Source organism: Moschus berezovskii, chromosome 4 (assembly GCF_049115385.1).
Source record: "Moschus berezovskii isolate FMDL1 chromosome 4, NW_MosBer_1.0, whole genome shotgun sequence".
Lineage (NCBI taxonomy): Eukaryota > Metazoa > Chordata > Mammalia > Artiodactyla > Moschidae > Moschus > Moschus berezovskii.
The window spans coordinates 90,590,238-90,611,318 of NC_142463.1; the positions used below are offsets into that span (position 1 = coordinate 90,590,238).

Consider the following 21,081-nt stretch of genomic DNA (forward strand, 5'->3'; position numbering starts at 1 on the left):
CTCTTTGGACCCCGGTGTGCTGTAGCCCACCAGACTCCTCTGTCCATGGAATTCCCAAGGCAAGGATGCTGGAGTGGGTTGCCATTCCCTTTTCCAGGAGATCTTGCAACCCAGGGATCAAACCCTGGTCTGCATTGCAGACAGATTCTTTACCATCTGAACCACCAGGAAAGCCCCATCACAGGGAGAAGAAAGCACAAATCCCAAAGAAGCCTAGAGGAAACAAAGAGAGCTGTCCAAATATTATCTTTCTGGGGAACTCTTCCCTGATTTGTTTTCTATAATACTTTGCATATCCCAGTTTTATTGCTTGTGTCATTGCATTGCACTGAGGTTTGATTGTGCTTATAGGTTTGATTTCCCACCAGGTTCTGAGTTCTTTGAAGGCAGGGAACTTGCCTAATTTTTCTTTTTGTTTTCAGTAGCCAATACTTGTGCTTCTCTGGTGGCTCAGTGTTAAAGAATCTGTCTGCCAATGCAGGAGACTCAGGAGATGCCAGCCTGACCCCTGGGTTGGCAAGAACCCCTGGAGAAGGAAATGGCAACCCACTCTAGTATTCTTGCCCGGGAAGTTCCTTGGACAGAGAAGCCTGGTGGGCTATAATCCATGGGGTTGCGAAAGTGTCAGACACGACTTAGAGACTGAACAGCAAACCAGTACTTAATATGAGTTTGTTGAATAAATAGCAGTTAAGTAACAGTCCTAGTTCCTGAACTGCTCACTATCATCTGTGCTTTCAGGTAGCTCACCGAATGCTTATCTTAGCCACCTTCCTTGAAAGCATCATGCAGGTATCCGTGTTGGGAAAGGACTTACAGCAGGCCCCAACTATCCTTCTCACTTTACTGCTCTGTGCTGTCCCAGGCCAGCCAGGGAAATAATGACCCTGCTACCCACTAACCAAGATCTCTTGTCTTCTTTTTAGGGCTGGCCCTCCTGTTGCAGCTGGGTAAGTGTCCCATGGATGCGGAGTGCCAGTGGTCCCTGGGTACAAGGGACATTAGTCAGGGCAGGGACCGTCTCTTATTTCCCTGCCATTCCAGGCACAAACAACAAAATTGTCTGTTACTTCACTAACTGGAGCCAGTACTGCTCTGAGGTTGCCTGCTACATGCCCAAGAATGTGGACCCTTGCCTCGACACACACATCATCTATGTTTTCGCTGGCATGACCAACTACCAGATCACAACCATCGAGTGGAATGATGAGACACTCTATGCCGGCATTAATGGACTCAAGCACTACTGAATTCTGTGCTTGGGCCTAGGTTGAGTTGGAAGCCTTTCAGAAGTCTTTAAAGATATCAGTATCAGAATGCCTAGTCTTTGAGTCCTGTTTACAATCACCCTCATGCCTCATTGGCAGAGTTGTTAACATTACTCTCCCCAGGGGAGGCAGGTTGCTGTCATTTTTCTAGATTATTTCCTTAGCAAACCCTCTGCATTTTATCATAAGGGTCCCATGAGGTACTACCTACAAGGGATTCATTGTGAATACAGTCCCCTGGAGTTTGCAGCATTTCAGTACAGTCACACACCACCCTATGAGCTCAGTTCAGTTCAGTTCAGTCGCTCAGTCGTGTCCGACTCTCCGTGACCCCATGAATCACAGCACGCCAGGCCTCCCTGCCCATCACCAACTCCCGGAGTTCACTCAAACTCATGTCCACAGAGTCGGTGATGCCATCCAGCCATCTCAATCTCTGTTGTCTCCTTCTCCTCCCGCCCCCAACCTTTCCCAGCATCAGAGTCTTTTCCAGTGAGTCAACTCGTCGCATGAGGTGGCCAAAGTATTGGAGTTTCAGCTTTAGCATCAGTCCTTCCAATGAACACCCAGGATGGATCTCCTTTAGAATGGACTGGCTGGATCTCCCTGCAGTACAAGGGACTCTCAAGAGTCATCTCCAACACCACAGTTCAAAAGCATCAATTATTCGGTGATCAGCTTTCTTCACAGTCCAACTCTCACATCCATACATGTTCATGGGAAAAACTATAGCCTTGACTAGACGGACCGTTGTTGGCAAAGTAATGTATCTGCTTTTTAATATACTATCAAGGTTGGTCATAACTTTCCTTCCAAGGAGTAAGCGTCTTTTAATTTCATGGCTGCAGTCAGCATCTGCAGTGATTTTTGAGCCCCCCAAAATAAAGTCTGACACTGTTTCCACTGTTTTTCCATCTATTTCCCATGAAGTGATAGGACCACCAGATGCCATGATCTTCGTTTTCTGAATGTTGAGCTTCAAGCCAACCTTTTCACTCTCCTCTTTCACTTTCATCAAGAGGCTTCTTAGTTCCTCTTCACTTTCTGCCATAAGGGTAGTGTCATCTGCATATCAGAGGTTATTGATATTTCTCCCAGCAATCAAGATTCCAGCTTGTGCTTCTTCCAGCCCAGCATTCCTCACGATGTACTCTGCATATAAGTTAAATAAGCAGGGTGACAATATACAGCCTTGACGAACTCTATTTCCTATTTGGAACCAGTCTGTTGTTCCATGTCCAGTTCTAACTGTTGCTTCCTGACCTGCATATAGGTTTCTCAAGAGGAGGTCAAGTGGTCTGGTATTCCCATCTGTTTCTGAATTTTCCACAGTTTATTAAGATCCACACAGTCAAAGGCTTTGGCATAGTCAATGAAGCAGAAATAGATGTTTTTCTGGAACTCTCTTGCTTTCTCCATGATCAGTGGATGTTGGCAATTTGATCTCTGGTGCCTCTGCTTTTTCTAAAACCTGCTTGGACATCTGGGAGTTCATGGTTCATATATTGCTGAAGCCTGGCTTGGAGAATTTTGAGCATGACTTTACTAGCGTGTGAGATGAGTGAAATTGTGTGGTAGTTTGAGCATTCTTTGGCATTGCCTTTCTTTGGGATTGGAATGAAGACTGACCTTTTTCAGTCCTGTGGCCACTGCTGAGTTTTCCAAATTTGCTGGCATATTGAGTGCAGCACTTTCACAGCATCATCTTTCAAGATTTGAAATAGTTCAACTGGAATTCCATCACCTCCGCTAGCTTTGTTCGTAGTGATGCTTTCTAAGGCCCACTTGACTTCACATTCCAAGATGTCTGGATCTATGTCAGTGATCACATTATCGTGACTATCTTGGTCGTGAAGATCTTTTTTGTACAGTTCTTCTGTGTATTCTTGCCACCTCTTCTTAATATCTTCTGCTTCTGTTAGGTCCATACCATTTCTGTCCTTTATCGAGCCCATCTTTGCATGAAATGTTCCCTTGGAATCTCTAATTTTCTTGAAGAGATCTCTTGTTTTTCTTATTCTGTTGTTTTCCTCTATTTCTTTGCACTGATCACTGAGGAAGGCTTTCTTATCTCTCCTTGCTATTCTTTGGATCTCTGCATTCAGATGCTTATATCTTTCCTTTTCTCCTTTGCTTTTCACTTCTCTTCTTTTCACAGCTATTTGTAAGGCCTCCTCAGACAGCCATTTTGCTTTTTTACATTTCTTTTCCATGGGGATGGTCTTGGTCCCTGTCTCCTGTACAATGTCACGAACCTCCGTCCAGAGTTCATCAGGCACTCTATCTATCAGATCGAGTCCCTTAAATCTATTTCTCACTTCCACTGTATAATCATATGGGATTTGATTTAGGTCATATCTGAATGGTCTAGTGGTTTTCCCTACTTTCTTCAATTTAAGTCTGAATTTGGCAATAAGGATTTCATGATCTGAGCCACAGTCAGCTCCTGGTCTTGTTTTTGCTAACTGTATACCCTATGAGCTAGCTACCAGTTTAACTTAATATGGCTTTCGTGCTATTTAAACATTTGGCATATTTATTGGGTGACTACCAATGAATTGGGTGACTACCACGAACAGTATGAAAAGGCAAAATAATAGGATACTGAATGAGAAACTCCCCAGTTCGGTAGGTGCCCAATATACTACTGGAGATCAGTGGAGAAATAATACCAGAAAGAATGAAGGGATGGAGCCAATGCAAAAACAATACCCAGTTGTGGATGTGACTGGTGATAGTAGCAAGGTCTGATGCTGTAAAGAGCAATATTGCATAGGAACCTGTAATGTTAGGTCCATTATCAAGGCAAATTGGAAGTGATCAAACAGAAGATGGCAAGAGTGAATGTAGACAGTCTAGGAATCAGTGAACTAAAATGGACTGGAATGGGTGAATTTAACTCAGAAGTCATTATATCTACTACTGTTGGCAGGAATCCCTTAGAAAAAATGGAGTAGCCATCATGGTCACAAAAGAGTCTGAAATGCAGTACTTGGATGCAATCTCAAAAACGACAGAAGGATCTCTCTTCATTTCCAAGGCAAACCATTCAATATTACAGTAATCCAAGCCTATGCCCCAACCAGTAACACTGAAGAAGCCGAAGTTGAACGGTTCTATGAAGACCTACAACACCTTTTAGAACTAACACCTAGAAAGATGTCCTTTTCATTATAGGGGACTGGAATGCAAAAGTAGGAAGTCAAGAAACACCTGGAGTAACAGGCAAATTTAGCCTTGGAGCACGGAATGAAGCAGGGCAAAGGCTAATAGAGTTTTGCCAAGAGAACACACTGGTCATAGCAAACACCCTCTTTCAACAACACAAGAGAAGACTCTACACATGGACATCACCAGATGGTCAACACCGAAATCAGACTGATTATATTCTTTGCAGCCAAAGATGGAGAAGCTGTATACAGTTAGCAAAAACAAGACCAGGAGCTGACTGTGGTTCAGATCATGAACTCCTTATTGCCAAATTCAGACTTAAATTGAAGAAAGTAGGGAAAACCACTAGACCATTCAGATATGACCTCAATCAAATCCCTTATGATTATACAGTGGAAGTGAGAAATAGATTTAAGGGACTAGATCTAATAGATAGAGTGCCTGATGAACTCTGGACAGAGGTTCGTGACATTGTACAGGAGACAGGGGCCAAGACCATCCGCATGGAAAAGAAATGCAAAAAAGCAAAATGGTTGTCTGGGGAGGCCTTACAAAGAGCTGCGAAAAGAAGAGAAGTGAAAAGCAAAGGAGAAAAGGAAAGATATAAGCATCTGAATGCAGAGTTCCAAAGAATAGCAAGGAGAGATAAGAAAGCCTTCCTCAGTGATCAATGCAAAGAAATAGAGGAAAACAACAGAATAAGAAAGACAAGAGATCTCTTCAAGAAAATTAGAGATACCAAGGGAACATTTCAGGCAAAGATGGGCTCAATAAAGGACAGAAATGGTATGGACCTAACAGAAGCAGAAGATATTAAGAAGAGGTGGCAAGAATACACAGAAGAACTGTACAAAAAAGATCTTCATGACAAAGATAATCACAATGGTGTGATCATTCACCTAGAGCCAGACATCCTGGATATTAAGTCAAGTGGGCCTTAGAAAACACCACTATGAACAAAGCTAGTGGAGATGATGGAATTCCAGTTTAGCTATTTCAAATCTTGAAAGATGATGCTGTGAAAGTGCTGCACTCAATATGCCAGCAAATTTGGAAAACTCAGCAGTGGCCACAGGACTGGAAAAGTTCAGTCTTCATTCCAATCCCAAAGAAAGGCAATGCCAAAGAATGCTCAAACTACCGCACAATTGCACTCATCTCACACGCTAGTAAAGTCATGCTCAAAATTCTCCAAGTCAGGCTTCAGCAATGCGTGAATTGTGAACTTCCAGATGTTCAAGCTGGTTTTAGAAAAGGCAGGGCACCGGAGATCAAATTGGCAACATTCACTGGATCATGGAGAAAGCAAGAGAGTTCCAGAAAAACATCTATTTCTGCTTTATTGACTATGCCAAAGCCTTTGTGTGGATCTTAATAAAATGTGGAAAATTCAGAAACAGATGGGAATACCAGACCACCTGACTTACCTCTTGTGAAACCTGTTTGCAGGTCAGGAAGCAACAGTTAGAACTGGACATGGAACAACAGACAGGTTCCAAATAAGAAAAGGAGTACATCAAGGCTGTATATTGTCACCCTGCTTATTTAACTTATATGCAGATTACATTATGAGGAACACTGGGCTGGAAGAAACACAAGCTGGAATCAAGATTGCCAGGAGAAATATCAATCACCTCAGATATGCAGATGACACCACCCCTATGGCAGAAAGTGAAGAAAAAGAGCCTCTTGATGAAAGTGAAAGAGGAGAGTGAAAAAGTTGGCTTGAAGCTCAACATTCAGAAAACTAAGATCATGGCATCTGGTTCCATCACTTCATGGGAAATAGATGGGGAAATAGTGTAAACAGTGTCAGACTTTAGTTTTTTTGGCTCCAAAATCACTGAAGATGGTGATTGCAGCCATGAAATTAAGAGACGCTTACTCCTTGGAAGGAAACATGACCAAACTAGAAAGCATATTAAAAAGCAGAGACATTACTTTGCCAACAAAGGTCCTTCTAGTCAAGGCTATGGTTTTTCCCGTGGTCATGTATGGATGTGAGAGTTGGACTGTGAAGAAAGCTGAGCGCCAAAGAATTGATGCTTTTGAACTGTGGTGTTGGAGGAGACTTTTGAGAATCCCTTGTACTGCAAGGAGATCCAACCAGTCCATTCTAAAGGAGATCCGTCCTTGGTGTTCATTGGAAGGACTGATGCTAAAGCTGAAACTCCAATACTTTGGCCACCTCACGCAAAGAGCTGACTCACTGAAAAAGACTGATGCTGGGAGGGATTGGGGGCAGGAGGAGAAGGGGACGACAGAGAATGAGATGGCTGGATGGCATCACCGACTCGATGGACATGAGTTTGAGTGAACTCCGGGAGTTGGTGATGGACAGGGAGGACTGGCGTGCTGCGACTCATGGAGTCACAAAGAGTCAGACACGACTGAGCGACTGAACTGAACTGAGACACTTCCTCTTCCCCTATTCCTTGTTCTTTCCTTTAAAAGACTCAGATTTCCAGCTACTGGTCTTGTGTTTCCCGACAGCTCCTGCCCACCTGCCATCTTTGTTAAGGGACTGCTTTTTGATTCTTTCGTCCTCCCTAGGATGGCCTAACTTGTCTTCCCCTGAAGTTTCCTGTCAAAGCAGAATCCATCATCCCACTCTCAGGGCCAGGAACAGGAAGGAACCTGTTCAATGAGTGTCCTGGAGGTACCTAAAGTAAGAGAGTGCATGTTTGTTAAGTCACTTTAGCTGTATCCAACTCATTGCCATCCTGTGGACTCTAACTCACCAGGTTCCTCTGTCCATGGAATTCTCCAGGCAAGAATGTGAGAGTGGGTAGCCATACCTTCCTCCAGGGGATCTTCCCAACCCAGGGTTCGAACCCACGTCTCCTGTGTCTTCTGCATTGCAGGCAGATTCTTTACTGCTCAGCCACTGGGGAAGCCCCAGTAAGAGAGTACCTTGCTCTTACAGAGAGCTTTGCTCCCAGCACAAGACCATAGACTGTTAATAGGGCAGACCTGAGGCTGCTCAGGTGTGGGATAAGAGGGTGGTCAGCAGATGACATCACTTTCCCTGGGGAATTTCATTTACACTGGAATCTTCCTATCTCCAGCAATACAGAACTGAAAACCTTGATATCTGTTGGAGGCTGGAACTTCGAGACCCAGGGGTAAGACTTTGTATTCAAGGCAGAATCACTCCCAGATTACTCAGTCTCATCCAGACTTCAACTGCTCTAAGATTTTCTGACATGGGTTGTCTCTAGATTTCAGGTATCAGTTTCAGTTCAGTTCAGTTCAGTCGCTCAGTCATGTCCGACTCTCCGCGACCCCATGAATCACAGCACGCCAGGCCTCCCTGTCCATCACCAACTCCCGGAGTACACTCAAACTCATGTCCACAGAGTCGGTGATGCCATCCAGCCATCTCATTCTCCGTCGTCCCCTTCTCCTCCCGCCCCCAACCTTTCCCAGCATCAGAGTCTTTTCCAGTGAGTCAACTCGTCTCATGAGGTGGCCAAAGTATTGGAGTTTCAGCTTTAGCATCAGTCCCTCCAATGAACATCCAGGATTGATCTCCTTTAGAATGGACTGGTTGGATCTCCTTGCAGTATAAGGGACTCTCAAGAGTCTTCTCCAACACCACAGTTCAAAAGCATCGATTCTTCGGCGATCAGCTTTCTTCACAGTCCAACTCTCACATCCATACATGACCACGGGAAAAACCATTGCCTTGACTAGACGGACCTTGGTCGGCAAAGTAATGTCTCTGCTTTTTAATATACTATCAAGGTTGGTCATAACTTTCCTTCCAAGGAGCAAGCGTCTTTTAATTTCATGGCTGCAATCAGCATCTGCAGTGATTTTGGAGCCCAAAAAAACAAAGTCTGACACTGTTTCCACTGTTTTTCCATCTATTTCCCATGAAGTGATGGGACCAGATGCCATGATCTTTGTTTTCTGAATGTTGAGCTTCAAGCCAACCTTTTCACTCTCCTCTTTCACTTTCATCAAGAGGCTTTTGAGTTCCTCTTCACTTTCTGCCATAAGGGTAGTGTCATCTGCATATCTGAGGTTATTGATATTTCTCCCAGCAATCTTGATTCCAGCTTGTGCTTCTTCCAGCCCAGCGTTCCTCATGATGTACTCTGCATATAAGGTATCAGTTTAGATATCCCTTAACCTTCTCATCAGAGTTCTCTTTGAAGTCTTTCCTTCCTTGATCATAGCTCTTACCAGGCTGTATTTTAACTGACTGTCTACTTATCTATACCTTCCTCCAAAGAAGTTCCTCCAGGGCAGAAACTATTTTATTCATCACTATACCAAAGCAATACCAAATGTCAAATGAACACCTGAATAATTGAATATGCTTCTAATCAAATAAGAGGTTACGTGACAAAATAGGATCCAAGAGCTTAGATAACTATTGCTTCTTCCTGTGTTCCATGTCCCCCATCCCCTGGTCCTAAGTCCTCTCCATGGAAGAACCCTGCACTTGAGAAAGTCCATGTCAAAGCCTCTCACTGCCACTAAGATCATAGTGACTTGTTGACTCCAGATTCTCTGACATGGTGGCCACTGCTGAGAACTGCCAGACCTTCACCCAGTCAGCCATACAGCTTTTGAGGAAGGACAACTTTGATGGGCTGGATGTTAATTGGGAGTATCCTGGCAACCGTGGCAGCCCAGCTGACACCAAGCAACTCTTCACTGTCCTGTTGAAGGTGACTTACCTTCTCTGTGTCCAAAGAATATAGTGTCTCGGCGGTGGAGAAGACTTCTGCATGAGGAGTTCTGAATACAGCTGAAAGTGTGAATCTCAGTCTGCCTGGCTCAAAGCCTGATTTCTTTAGTGCAGGATCAGATCATGCTTTCAGGGAAAACTCATAGAGCCAAGTTATAGAGACTAGTGTAAGGCAACACTATGAAAGGTAATTTATCTGCAGTAAGAAACCTGCCAAAGAGCCTGAAACATTCATGTTCTAAGCACCACTATCGGAAGTCAAATAGTCCTCAAATAAGTCCTTCCCTGAGGGGCACTGTATAGTATATGGCACTATATAGTGTATGAGCTAGTTACAGACTGAGATGTTCAATAGCCCCTCGCTTTGGTAAGTGGAGGCAGATGCCTCCAGGGGGTACTTCTGCCACCAGGAACAGACATAAAGTTGTTGGCAGAGTGTTTTCTTCCCTGGGCAGCTTGTTTGAGCACCAATGATTGCTTTGATACTCTTCCTCATCTTTCATGATTGATTTTTCCAATTGCTACATTTAATTACATGTAGTTTGTAGAGGTAGGAGCCATTTTTTGTCCTATAGAAGCATTTTTGTTTTGTTTTTATGCTCTGGACATTATTTGTTCATTTTAGTTATTTATTTTTTTAATAACTTTATTTATTTATTGGTTATGCTGGGTCTTCTCAGCCAGTCCCACGTTGCTGATTTATGCTGCACAGGCTTTTCTCTAGTTGCAATGAGCAGGAGCTACTCTCTAGTTGCAGTGCGTGGGCTTCTCATTGTGATGGCTTCTCTTGTTGTTGAGCACAGGCTCTAGGGCTGGGGCTCCAGCAGTTGTGGTTCCTGGGCTCTAGAGCACAGGCTCAACAGTTGTTGTACATGGGTTTAATTGCTTCATGGTGTGTGAAATCTTCCCAGACCAGGGATTGAGCCTGTGTCTCCTGCATTGGCAGGTGGATTCTTTACCTTTGAGCCACCAGGGAAGCCCTGTTTGTTTTAATATTTAAAAGGTCTCTTTTATATAGAAGGACTCTTAGAAGGTCACCAATTTTCCCTCAATACAAGTTTTTTTTTTTGAAGAAAAACTCATTATTGTTCCCAGAGACCAACAATACTTTCTGAAGCAAAGAACTCTAAGCTGAATACTTTTCAGCTTCCCTTATGAGAATCATGACCTTGTAAGATGCTTTTTGGTCCTTGCAGCTTCAGTCCAGTGTCCTCTGTTTCATAGGAAATGTATGAGGCTTTTGAGCATGACGTCACCCAGAGCAACAAGCCCAGGTTGCTGATTTCTGCTGCTGTGTCAGCTGGCAAAGGTACCCTTGAGACTGCCTACCAGATCCCTGAAATGTCAAAGTAAATAACCGCCAGGCCTGTGGGCCCAAGTTCAGAGCTAATTAACCCTGAGACATCCCCCATAGATTGGCTAATGCTCAGATACCCTGGAGAGAGAGGGCTCTGTCCCAAAAGAATAAGATGATCTGAAAGCCTGAGACAGACATGGGAAGCCAGTCAAAATTCTTAACGACAAAAGGCTACTTGGAAAAGTTAGTTGAGTTTCAAACTTCTATAAGACCTGAAGGTCTGAGTGCAATGAGTTATTGGTTATAGATTGTGTGCCTTCTACATATTAACTTTCAAATAGAGGTGAGACATAATGGAGTAAAGAATACTAAAGCATAATCCTTCACGACATGATTACAAACCATATTCAGTTGGAACTAGGACCTTTAGGGGAAGTGGGATGGAGAGTATTATTTTCTTTGAGTCATTTTTCTTCTCAACTACCCTAGGTACATGGACCTCATCAATGTGATGACCTATGACCTTAGAGGCTCCTGGGATGGTTTCACAGGAGAGGACTGTCCCTTGTTTTCAGGACCCAGCGACAAGGGAGACAACAATTACTTTAGTGTGGTAAGTGAGGATTTGGGCCAGCCAGCTCTGATGGATATTTTCAACCAAGTCTTGAGATCTCTGGCCAAGAAGTAAAAGGAAGGCTGAGGAAGCTTGATGGACAAGATGAAGATGCTGAGCTTTCTTAACTCAGTTCATGTTGCCTACTTCTTTGTGCCTATGATTAATTGTACTCATTTATTTTTTACACCAAAGGAAGCAGAATTGTGGTTTAGGATAATACCAAACATTGGGGAAAAAATATAACTATCATTTTCATTGATGTTAGGAACACATTTCATGATCTATCTTGCCCTCAATCTTCCTCACTTTTCATCCACTTTCTCCCTATTCTATAAGATTGATCTTCCTAACTTGTATGGCATAGGCACCTATATAATAAACCTTCTTAATGATTCAGTTCAGTTCAGTTCAGTCACTCAGTCATGTCCGACTCTTTGCGACCTCATGAATTGCAGGACGCCAGGCCTCCCTATACATCACCAACTCCCGGAGTTCACTCAAACTCTTCATCGAGTCGGTGATGCCATCCAGCCATCTCATTCTCTGTCGTCCCCTTCTCCTGCCTCCAATCCCTCCCAGCATCAGGGTCTTTTCCAGTGAGTCAACTCTTCACATGAGGTGGCCAAATTATTGGAACTTCAGCTTTAGCATCAGTCCTTCCAATGAACACCCAGGACTGATCTCCTTTAGAATGGACTGGTTGGATCTCCTTGCAGTCCAAGTGACTCTCAAGAGTCTTCTCCAGCACCACAGTTCAAAAGCATCAATTCTTCGGCGCTCAGCTTTCTTTATAGTCCAACTCTCACATCCATACATGACCACGGGTAAAACCATAGCCTTGACTAGATGGACTTTTGTTGGCAAAGTAATGTCTCTGCTTTTTTTTTGTTTCTGAAAACAAGTTTTATTTAAATAAGGGTTTAGATAAATTACATAACATTAAAACTGAAGAGGGGGGAAAAATAAAAAAAACAGTTTACTTCACAAGTTATTGGGCAGCTGTTGCTAGTAAGTTGCAAGTTCTATACAGCTACGTGATTGATAACATTGGTTTGAAATTTGTTCCCTTGTCAAAAGTTTAACTGATAGACGGTTGGCCTCACATTCTAGTTTGGACATCGATTAGCTAGGACGTGTCTGGTCATGAAGACCTTGGTTGCAAGCCAGATGTCCTGTCACCTCACTGGAGGGTGGCTGCTATAAGCTCTGCCCACCCAGTCACGTTGGAGACATCAGGGGATCCTACCCTGACTACCGAAGGCACCCTCTAGCAGTACAGCTGCCTCACCCATCCTCCACTCTCCGCTTCATCGAGGACTGTTCAGGTGGTGACATTTTCTCAGGGCAGGGAACTTTGCAGAGGGACTGCGGAGGAGCTTCTGGCCAGACATAGCCATCTGTGATTGCGGGGCTCTGGACTTGGCTGAAACATCACTGCTATTGCTTTGTTTCAGGCTGGACACTGCCAAGCACCTACTGCTTGACCTCTGTTTAAATGAGGGACTTCAAGACTAGACAGCATGGCTCTTTTCAGTTTATTGCATGAAGGAGTTACACTAGTCCAAGTTAAAAGCAGACCCCAAATGGTTACATTATACAAGCTGTGAGATTTTTAGACTTGTGACAAGGGACAGAAGGGAAATTCTACTCATTGCAAGGAAATCCTCACTTAAGCTTCAGTGAGCCAAAAGCACTTAAAACCCATGAACCTTCAGCTGGTCGTCCTTAGCCAGTCCAATCTCTACCAGGAACTGGCATATGTTCTTGCGCTGGTCACCCTGTAGCAGAATTACTTCTCCATATTCTGGATGCTCAATTACAGTACCATTGCAGGCAAACTTCTTTTTAAACGCCATCACTAGTTTCTTTTTATCGTAATCATCAGCGATCCCTTGGACAGTAGTAAGGGTCTTCCTGCTGTTTCTCTGTTGAATTCTTATATGGATATAATCCTCAGTGCCAGCAGGAAGCAGATCATCACCCTTACTTGCATCAGCAAAGGGGTCGAAAGAGTGGAGGTTCTGGATAGCGGACGATATAGGATTCCTTTTCCTCGGTGGAAACGGCCTGCGGAAGGCGGCGGTGGGAGAAGGCGGGCAGGGGGGATGGAGCATCGGGAAGCGAGGGGGCTCAAGGGGGAGGCTGCTGAGTCCTCGGCGGCGGCTCAGTGACTGGGGTCTCTGTTTTTTAATATGCTATCTAGGTTGGTCATAACTTTCCTTCCAAGGAGTAAGCGTCTTTTAATTTCATGGCTGCAATCACCATCTGCAGTGATTTTGGAGCCCCCACAAAATAAAGTTTGACACTGTTTCCACTGTTTCTCCATCTATTTCCCATGAAGTGATGGGACCAGATGCCATGATCTTTGTTTTCTGAATGTTGATCTTTAAGCCAACTTCTTCACTCTCCTCTTTCACTTTCATCAAGAGGCTTTTTAGTTCCTCGTCACTTTCTGCCATAAAGGTGGTGTCATCTGCATATCTGAGGTGATTGATATTTCTCCTGGCAATCTTGATGCCAGTTTGTGCTTTTTCCAGCCCAGTGTTCCGCATGATGTACTCTGCATATAAATTAAATAAGCAGGGTGACAATATACGGCCTCGATGTACTCCTTTTCCTATTTGGAACCAGATTAGTAGATGTATAAATTGATTAGATGTGATTTCAGTGTAGAATTCAACCAGAGATTTTAAAATTGGCATGGGAAAATCTCCCAGGGGAAAACCCTATACTTAAACAATTCTGAAATGCCATATTTTGCCATTTGGGGAAATGAGAGGATGCATAACTGAACTCCAGTTACATCCCAAATGCCAAGTCTAGTATGAGGGAAAGAAGAGTAATGGAACATTTCATTCCTAATTGACACTGAGCCCTGCTACCTACATAATGTACCTTTTAACGAGGATGCCTATAACACCCAGTTCCAGAAGGGAGGGTACACCTTTCCTTTCTGTGAGGCTGGGTTATGGAAGAGTCTTGACTGCAGGCTATGTCTAAAGTGGCTGGGAAACTAGGTAGAAAATATTGATTATTCCACAGGCCTCTGGGCACAAGCTCAGCTGCTTGTTAGTAAACATCTTCCTTACCTTTCCTCTAGGATTATGCAATGAACTACTGGAAAAACCAAGATTCCCTGCTGAGAAACTGATGGTGGGCTTTGGGGCTTATGCCAGTACCTTCATTCTCACCAACCCTGCCAACCGTGGCCTGGATGCTCCCATCTCTGGCCTGGGGGCTGCCAGAGCCTACACTCAGGAGGCAGGGAGTCTTGCCTACTTTGAGGTAATGTCCCAGAGGGCTGGGAGGACCAAGGAGATTGACTCTCTGTTCTAAAGGGTCAAAAATACTTCCAAAAAGAGAGAATTTATTCTTTGATTTCTAATCAGGGTACTCCACGTTGCCTGCTCTGAGTGTATGTGGTGGGGAGGGAAGGGTAAACTATTAATAAAATATCTTAAATTTTAATCTTTTAAAGTAAATATGCATGATTAATACTAGTAATGTTTAACATTTACCAAGTCCAAATGGATAGCCAGTTCTGTTGTCAGTGATTTTTATATATTATCCTATTTAACACTCACAATGGTGAGATGGATTTTATCATCTTACACAGAAGACAGAGAGGCATAGAGGGATTAAGAAACCTGCTCAAGGTCACAGAACTATTAAGTGGCTGAGCTAAGATTCCAACTAAGGTTGTCCAGCTCCAGCATCTCAGACCCTAACCTTTATGCATTAGCATCCCCTTGTTGGCTCTTCTGTGACAAATATTCTTTCAAATAAAGGAACAAACAAGCTAGTTTCAAAGGGAAACTGGGGCACAAGGCACAAAGAAACTACCCTGTTCCTTATGCACAGATGGGTATTGGCACACCCAGGAATGGCAGGAATTTGGGTCTCATCTTCCCAGACAACATCCTTTCCACTGTGCCACCCACAGGAGGAAGAGCAAGGAGCCTGGGTGAAATGGGAGCCATGTGCTCTTATTTCCAGTAAAGAGGGGTGGGGTGGGAGTGTATTCCAGAAAAGAAAGAGAGGGAGAGGGAGACATGAGCCAGGCAGAGCCAGGTCCATCTGAGCCATGATTCCTCCTCTTGCCCCAGGTTTGCTCCCTTCTGAAAGGAGCCACTGAAGTGTGGAATGCCCCCCAGGAGGTGCCCTATGCCTACAGGGGAATCAATAGATTGGATATGCCAACCCCAAGAGCTTCATGATCAAGGTAAGTCCCTCTAAACCCTACCTTCTGTACACCTGGGAGAGTCAGGGAACCTCTGCTCCAAGTACATTGGAATTAGTACAAGAAAATACCGAAGAGAGGAAAAGCAAAATCCAAGGTGGCCCCGAGGTCTCGAGGGAGCCAGTGACCCAGCTGCAGAGACTGCCAGTTGGAAAAGCCACTCTGCTCCTCAGCAATTGCAACTGGTTCCTCCCTTCCCTCAGCCCCTCCCCCTTCCCATGCCCGGCCCCCATGTCCCTTCCTGGATTTTCCCCTTTGACCCCCTGCCCTCCTCAACTCTACAACTCTGCTCCTGATCCAGCTGTCTGACACTCTTCCTCCCCCAGGACCACGGTGTAGATCCAAGTTCTTTCCTCTCCTCTGCTCCTGCTTACAGTAACTTCATGCAGGAAGAACCCAAATCTGGAGATGAGAGATCCATGGGGCCATTCAGCATCTGCTCATTGGCCTTTACATGCTCACATCTGAATGGTTACTGTTTATCAGCCCCAAAGCCCTTCACTCTATACCTCAGAATCACCAGCTCTGTCTCTCTGCCCAGACACTTGCCACGTGAAGGGCCCTGTGTATTTTTTGCCACTGCAACCCACTCAAGCTCCAGCTCAGACAGGCCTTCTCAGAAGGTGGCTGGTGATACAGAGAGCAGGGGTGAGACTCATTCTCCATGACTTGGTAGTCCTAAAATCTCTCCTTGTCCACAACTATGTCCATGAGTCCTTCAAAGTGCCTGTGGAAAGCCATTCTCCATTCCCTCCTCCCCATGACTGGATCATGGCCTTCCCTGTCATTCTGCTGGAGTCATTCCCTGCACTTGTGTAAAGGCCACTCTACAGTCCCCCTGATTCTCTCCCACACACCGAGTGGCTGCTGAACAACAGGTTGGGGTGGGGCATGGTTTGGAACATTGGCTTGGATTATTTCACAGGCACTTTCTGTGGACAAGGCAAATACCCTCTCATGAATGCCCAAAAGTCTGCACTTGGCGTCTCCACTCCCAGTGAGTAGTGATGCACCTCTTACCATCCACAAGATGACAAACTGGACATGGTTGCTGCTGCTAAGCTGCTAAGTCACTTCAGTCATGTCCGACTCTGTGTGACCCCATAGACGGAAGCCCACCAGGCTCCCCTGTCCCTGGGATTCTCCAGGCAAGAACACTGGAGTGGGTTGCCATTTCCTTCTCCAATGTGTGAAAGTGAAAAGTGAAAGTGATGTCGCTCAGTCGTGTCCGACCCTTAGTGACCCCACGGACTGCAGCCTACCAGGCTCCTCCATCCATGGGATTTTCTAGGCAAGAGTACTGGAGTGGCTTGCCATTGTCTTCTCCGCTGGACATGGTTAAGGAGGAATAAAAGACTATCCAGTGGTCCCCTCAGCCTGGCCTCAAAGGAAGCCTCCTTCAGGTCTTCCACCTGTCCTAGCATGTCCATGGGCACTGGCATTTGTGACTCAGAAAGAAAGACTCAGATGGCTGCTATGGGGAAGCCCTTGGGTGGCTGCCCTCATGAAAGGTCCATCACTGTTCCCAAGAGTTCTTCTTGTAGAGCTGTTCTGGGAGCCCCTGGAGAACATCTGGGAGCCTGGGTAGGGAGGGGACCACAAACACCTTGTTTCTGTTCTCACCTGTCCAGCTCCAGCCTTTAGGAACGATGTGGAGTAGACGACAAACCAAGGAAGGGATGCCAAAGTTAGATGATGAGGAAAGGAATGAAAAAAGAGAACTCTGAAGGGGTCCAGCTGGCCCTTTTTCTGAACTGAGAAGCAGAGTTACGATTGGTCTCAGGATACAATTTTGCCCCTAACGTAAGGACAAGGGCACATGCAGAAAGCAGAAGGGAGGGGCCAGGAAACCATGGGGACAGCCAGTGCTGACTGATGGACCATGTCAGGTCTGCCGGTTCTTTCAAATTTCAAGTTATCCTCACAGGTGCTCTTGGAGACCAGGCATAATTAGTCTATTTAAACATAAAAACTAGGGAGGTATTAATCAAAGGGTGCATGTTTTAGTTATACATATGGATAAATCCTGGAGATCTATTGTAGAACACAGTAACTATAGTTAACAATGCTTTATTGTATGCTTTACAATTTGCTAAAAGGGTAGATCTTATGATACGTGCCCTTATTGCAAAAGTTAGTAATAAAGAGGGCGAGGTATTGATTGTGGTAACCATGATGTGTACTTATCTCTATCTCATCGAGTTGTATGCATTAACAGATTTTTATATGTCAGTCATACCTAATAAAGTGGTTTAAAAAGACAGATATTAGTGTAGTTGGCATTGCACAGGCTCTGTACTAAAGACAGAACAGGTTTTGAATCTCAGTTCTCACCTTAGCTGACATGAATAAAATGATTTTTAAAATTCCTCCACTCTGTAGGATTTTGGTGGGGAGGTATGGACTTCCCAGGTGGCGCTAGTGGTAAAGAACCTACCTTCTAATGCAGGAGATATAAGAGACCCACATTAGATCCCTGGGTCAGGAAGATCCCCTGGAGGAGAGCATGGCAAACCACTCCAGTGTTCTTGCCTGGAGAATCCCCATGAACAGAGGAGCCAGGCAGACTACAGTCCACAGGGTAGCAAAAGAGTCAGATATGACTGAAGCAACTTAGCACACACGGAAAATAGTATTTGGGCAAGCATTTAAGTGATGTAGGTGATAAACAAGCGTTATTTTCCCCTTAAACATAAACTAAAAACAAAACTAATAATTGTGCAGCACTTACTATTCTATATACCATACACACTAGAAAATGCTTCACAGAGTAATTCTATGATTAGTATCTCTAATACAAGTAAAGGGAGGAAATTGAGGCTCAGAGAAGTTAATGGCTTGTTTGTGGTCACCGAGCTCATGGCAGAGCTGGGCTATGAACTTGGGTATCACTGGTTCAGATAACATGAGGAACCCCCAGTGACACAACACTTGTGCTGGGAAAGGAGACCACTCTAGAACCTATGGGTCCCTTTACTTACTCTCTCAGGTTGCAGAGTGCCCACCTCTACTATGGGCTCCTCCACAAACACTGAAGCTCCCAAGACTGGAGGCGCTGATGATAGTGAATTCTGTGCCAAAAAGCCTGACGGTCTCTCTCCCAGCCCCACCAGCAAGCATGCCTTCTACAACTGCGTGGATGGACATACCTATGAGGAGGCTTGTCAGGCAGGCCTGGTCTTTGACGCAAGCTGCTCTTGCTGTAACTGGACTTAAGCTATCCCCTTGTGGGGTCCACCAGGGACTCTAGGAACAGAATGATGATTAAATGGAAGTTTTGCCTCAGAATGCCAAGTGTCTACTTTGATTTATAAGTCTGTATGATACTCTCCTGAGTGTAAAAGAGAAGTCCTGCCTTCCTTCTCCCTAGATGGCTGGAGAGGTTGGGGCTGGGAGAGGAGGGGTAGTGACTGGGACCTCTCTGAGCATCTCTGTGGGAAGTTCTGGAGCTCTGGGCTCCTCCTGAGGCAGAAGGGGAGTGGAAATGGGAAGGTCTAGGAGGAAAGAAAGAACAGATCCATATTCTTTCTCACAAGTATACTCCAAATGGACCTCCAAATGGCTGAACTCAGAACACTTAATTTACTATATCTCCCCCTTCAGGAAACTCTTCTTTCACCAGGTTTACTCATCTCCAGACTCCAGGGCTATACAACCCAAGCAAACCATGCTTGTTTGAGGACAGAGCATGATAGTGAACTACAGGTCAGTCCACACACTCCACTTCCAAACCTGTGAGCCTAGGAATAAAGTTCATCTGTGTGATTTCGAAATTAACTCACTTAAAAAAAAATTATCTCATCATCTTCATTGCCATACCACACCTGAATGTACCTTCAATTCCCTAAGGGAAAGCACAAAGAAAATGAAAATGCACATTACAGGAGGGATGGGAGATCTCGCTCCTGACATCTCCAGGGTGGCATGACCCCTGCTCCAAGGAGCTGAGGAAAAGAGCAGCTCACCAAGCCAGGAAGAGCTTCCACACCAACCAGCTCATTTTTGGGGTCAGGGAAGGGTGGTTCTGGGCATTGTACTCTTTGGACAAAACCAGTGTAAACAACAAGCAGAACCCCTGGAAGTTAATTTCTTTCCTTCCCATCTCATCAGCTGAATATGAGCAGAGTTTCTATCCATCTCAGTTTGTCTGGGATAGTGCTAGTTGTTAAATATTGTCCTTGCCTCCTGTTGATTTAATAAGTTTTACTGGTTTTAAAATTTTACTTATTTTTTTTTTTTTAACTAGCCATAGCAGTTATCAGGAATGGATTTGACATACCTCCACTTTATACTACAAGGCTATGGTTTTTCCCATGGTCATGTATGGATGTGAGAGTTGGACTGTGAAGAAAGCTGATCACTGAAGAATTGATGCTTTTGAACTGTGGTGTTGGAGAAGACTCTTGAGAGCCCCTTGGATTGCAAGGAGATCCAACCAGTCCATTCTAAAGGAGATCAATCCTGGGTGTTCATTGGAAGGACTGATGCTAAAGCTGAAACTCCAATATTTTGGCCACCTCATGCGACGAGTTGACTCACTGGAAAAGAGTCTGATGCTGCGAGGGATTGTGGGTGGGAGGAGATGGGGACGACAGAGAATGAGATGGCTGGATGGCATCACTGACTCGATGGACATGAGTTTGAGTGAACTCCGGGAGTTGGTGATGGACAGGGAGGCCTGGCGTGCTGTGATTCCTGTGGTCGCAAAGAGTCAGACACGACTGAGCGACTGAACTGAACTGAACTGACTGAATTTCTGCCATGGTCTGTACATGGTGTTCTTACTTTAAAACACATGGTTAAATCTAAATGTTCATTTTTGATAACTCATCTCTCTTTTCCTAGTTCTTTTCTGGGTGATGCTGTGCTTAGTCGCTCTGTTGTGTCTGACTCTTTGCAAGCCCATAGACAGTAGCCTCTCAGGCTCCTCTGTCCATGGGGATTCTCCAGGCAAAATTACTGGAATGGGTTGCCACACCTTCTTCCAGGGGATCTTCCCAACCCAGGGATTGAACCCAGGTCTCCCACATTGCAGGTGGATTCTTTACCATCTGAGCCACCAGGGAAGCCCTGTTCTTTTCTGACAAAGCTTAAATTATAGCCTCTTAGAATGACCACTTGCAGATGCTCACTGACGAACATGCGCTTGGATGGAAGTGATTAGGGACAGCTATTTCCTCTGGTCTGCCCAGTTAGAGGGGGAGGTCTTGATACTGCTTCTCCTTGGTGGGCCACCAAGGAGCTGTGCTGTGCCTTGAACCATGGCCTGAAAGATGCACAAAATCATCAGGTCGCCAACATGGGATCAGTGGGAAATCTGGGAAAATACAGGTTAGAATTATGTGGAATATGAGCAGGTAAAGAGAAATCAAGCAGTCATACCATTGAACTTGTAGAGAGTAATCTGAATGTTCTTGCTACAGGGTTTGTCATTTGTTGTGTGGCATAAATCTATAACCACTTATTTTATTCTCTGACAACATTTTATATTTTTCAAGTAACTGCTTTTGTTAGCAATAAGCTATATAAAATTAAAGCGACTATATAATGAAAAATTAAGTACTGAATTACCATATTCCAAGAAAATTGAGATGAATGTATAACTTGTGTAAGATGTTAGTTGACTTTAACTGTCTACCAGAGGGTTGTTGAGTGTTGTATGAAAATCAGAGGACACAAATCTGCTGAATAAGTATCACCATCTATTTCTAAATTACTAATTAGTTTAAGAGGATTTTACTTAAATTTGACTACTTAACAGAGGTAGTTCTCTAAAGGTATTTTATA

At 44.5% G+C, this 21,081-nt stretch overlaps 1 protein-coding gene and 2 pseudogenes across 1 annotated transcript in view; 2 read left to right on the forward strand and 1 right to left on the reverse strand.

Annotated features, from left to right (window-relative positions):
* The window catches only part of CHI3L2 (chitinase 3 like 2), a 271,894-nt gene that overhangs the window by 30,727 nt on the left and 220,086 nt on the right, over positions 1-21,081 (forward strand). The gene's annotated exons all lie outside the window — the stretch shown is intronic.
* LOC129540406 (acidic mammalian chitinase-like) overlaps positions 1-21,081 on the forward strand; it is a 29,567-nt pseudogene that overhangs the window by 1,177 nt on the left and 7,309 nt on the right.
* LOC148778085 (eukaryotic translation initiation factor 1 pseudogene) lies at positions 12,051-13,183 on the reverse strand (annotated as a pseudogene).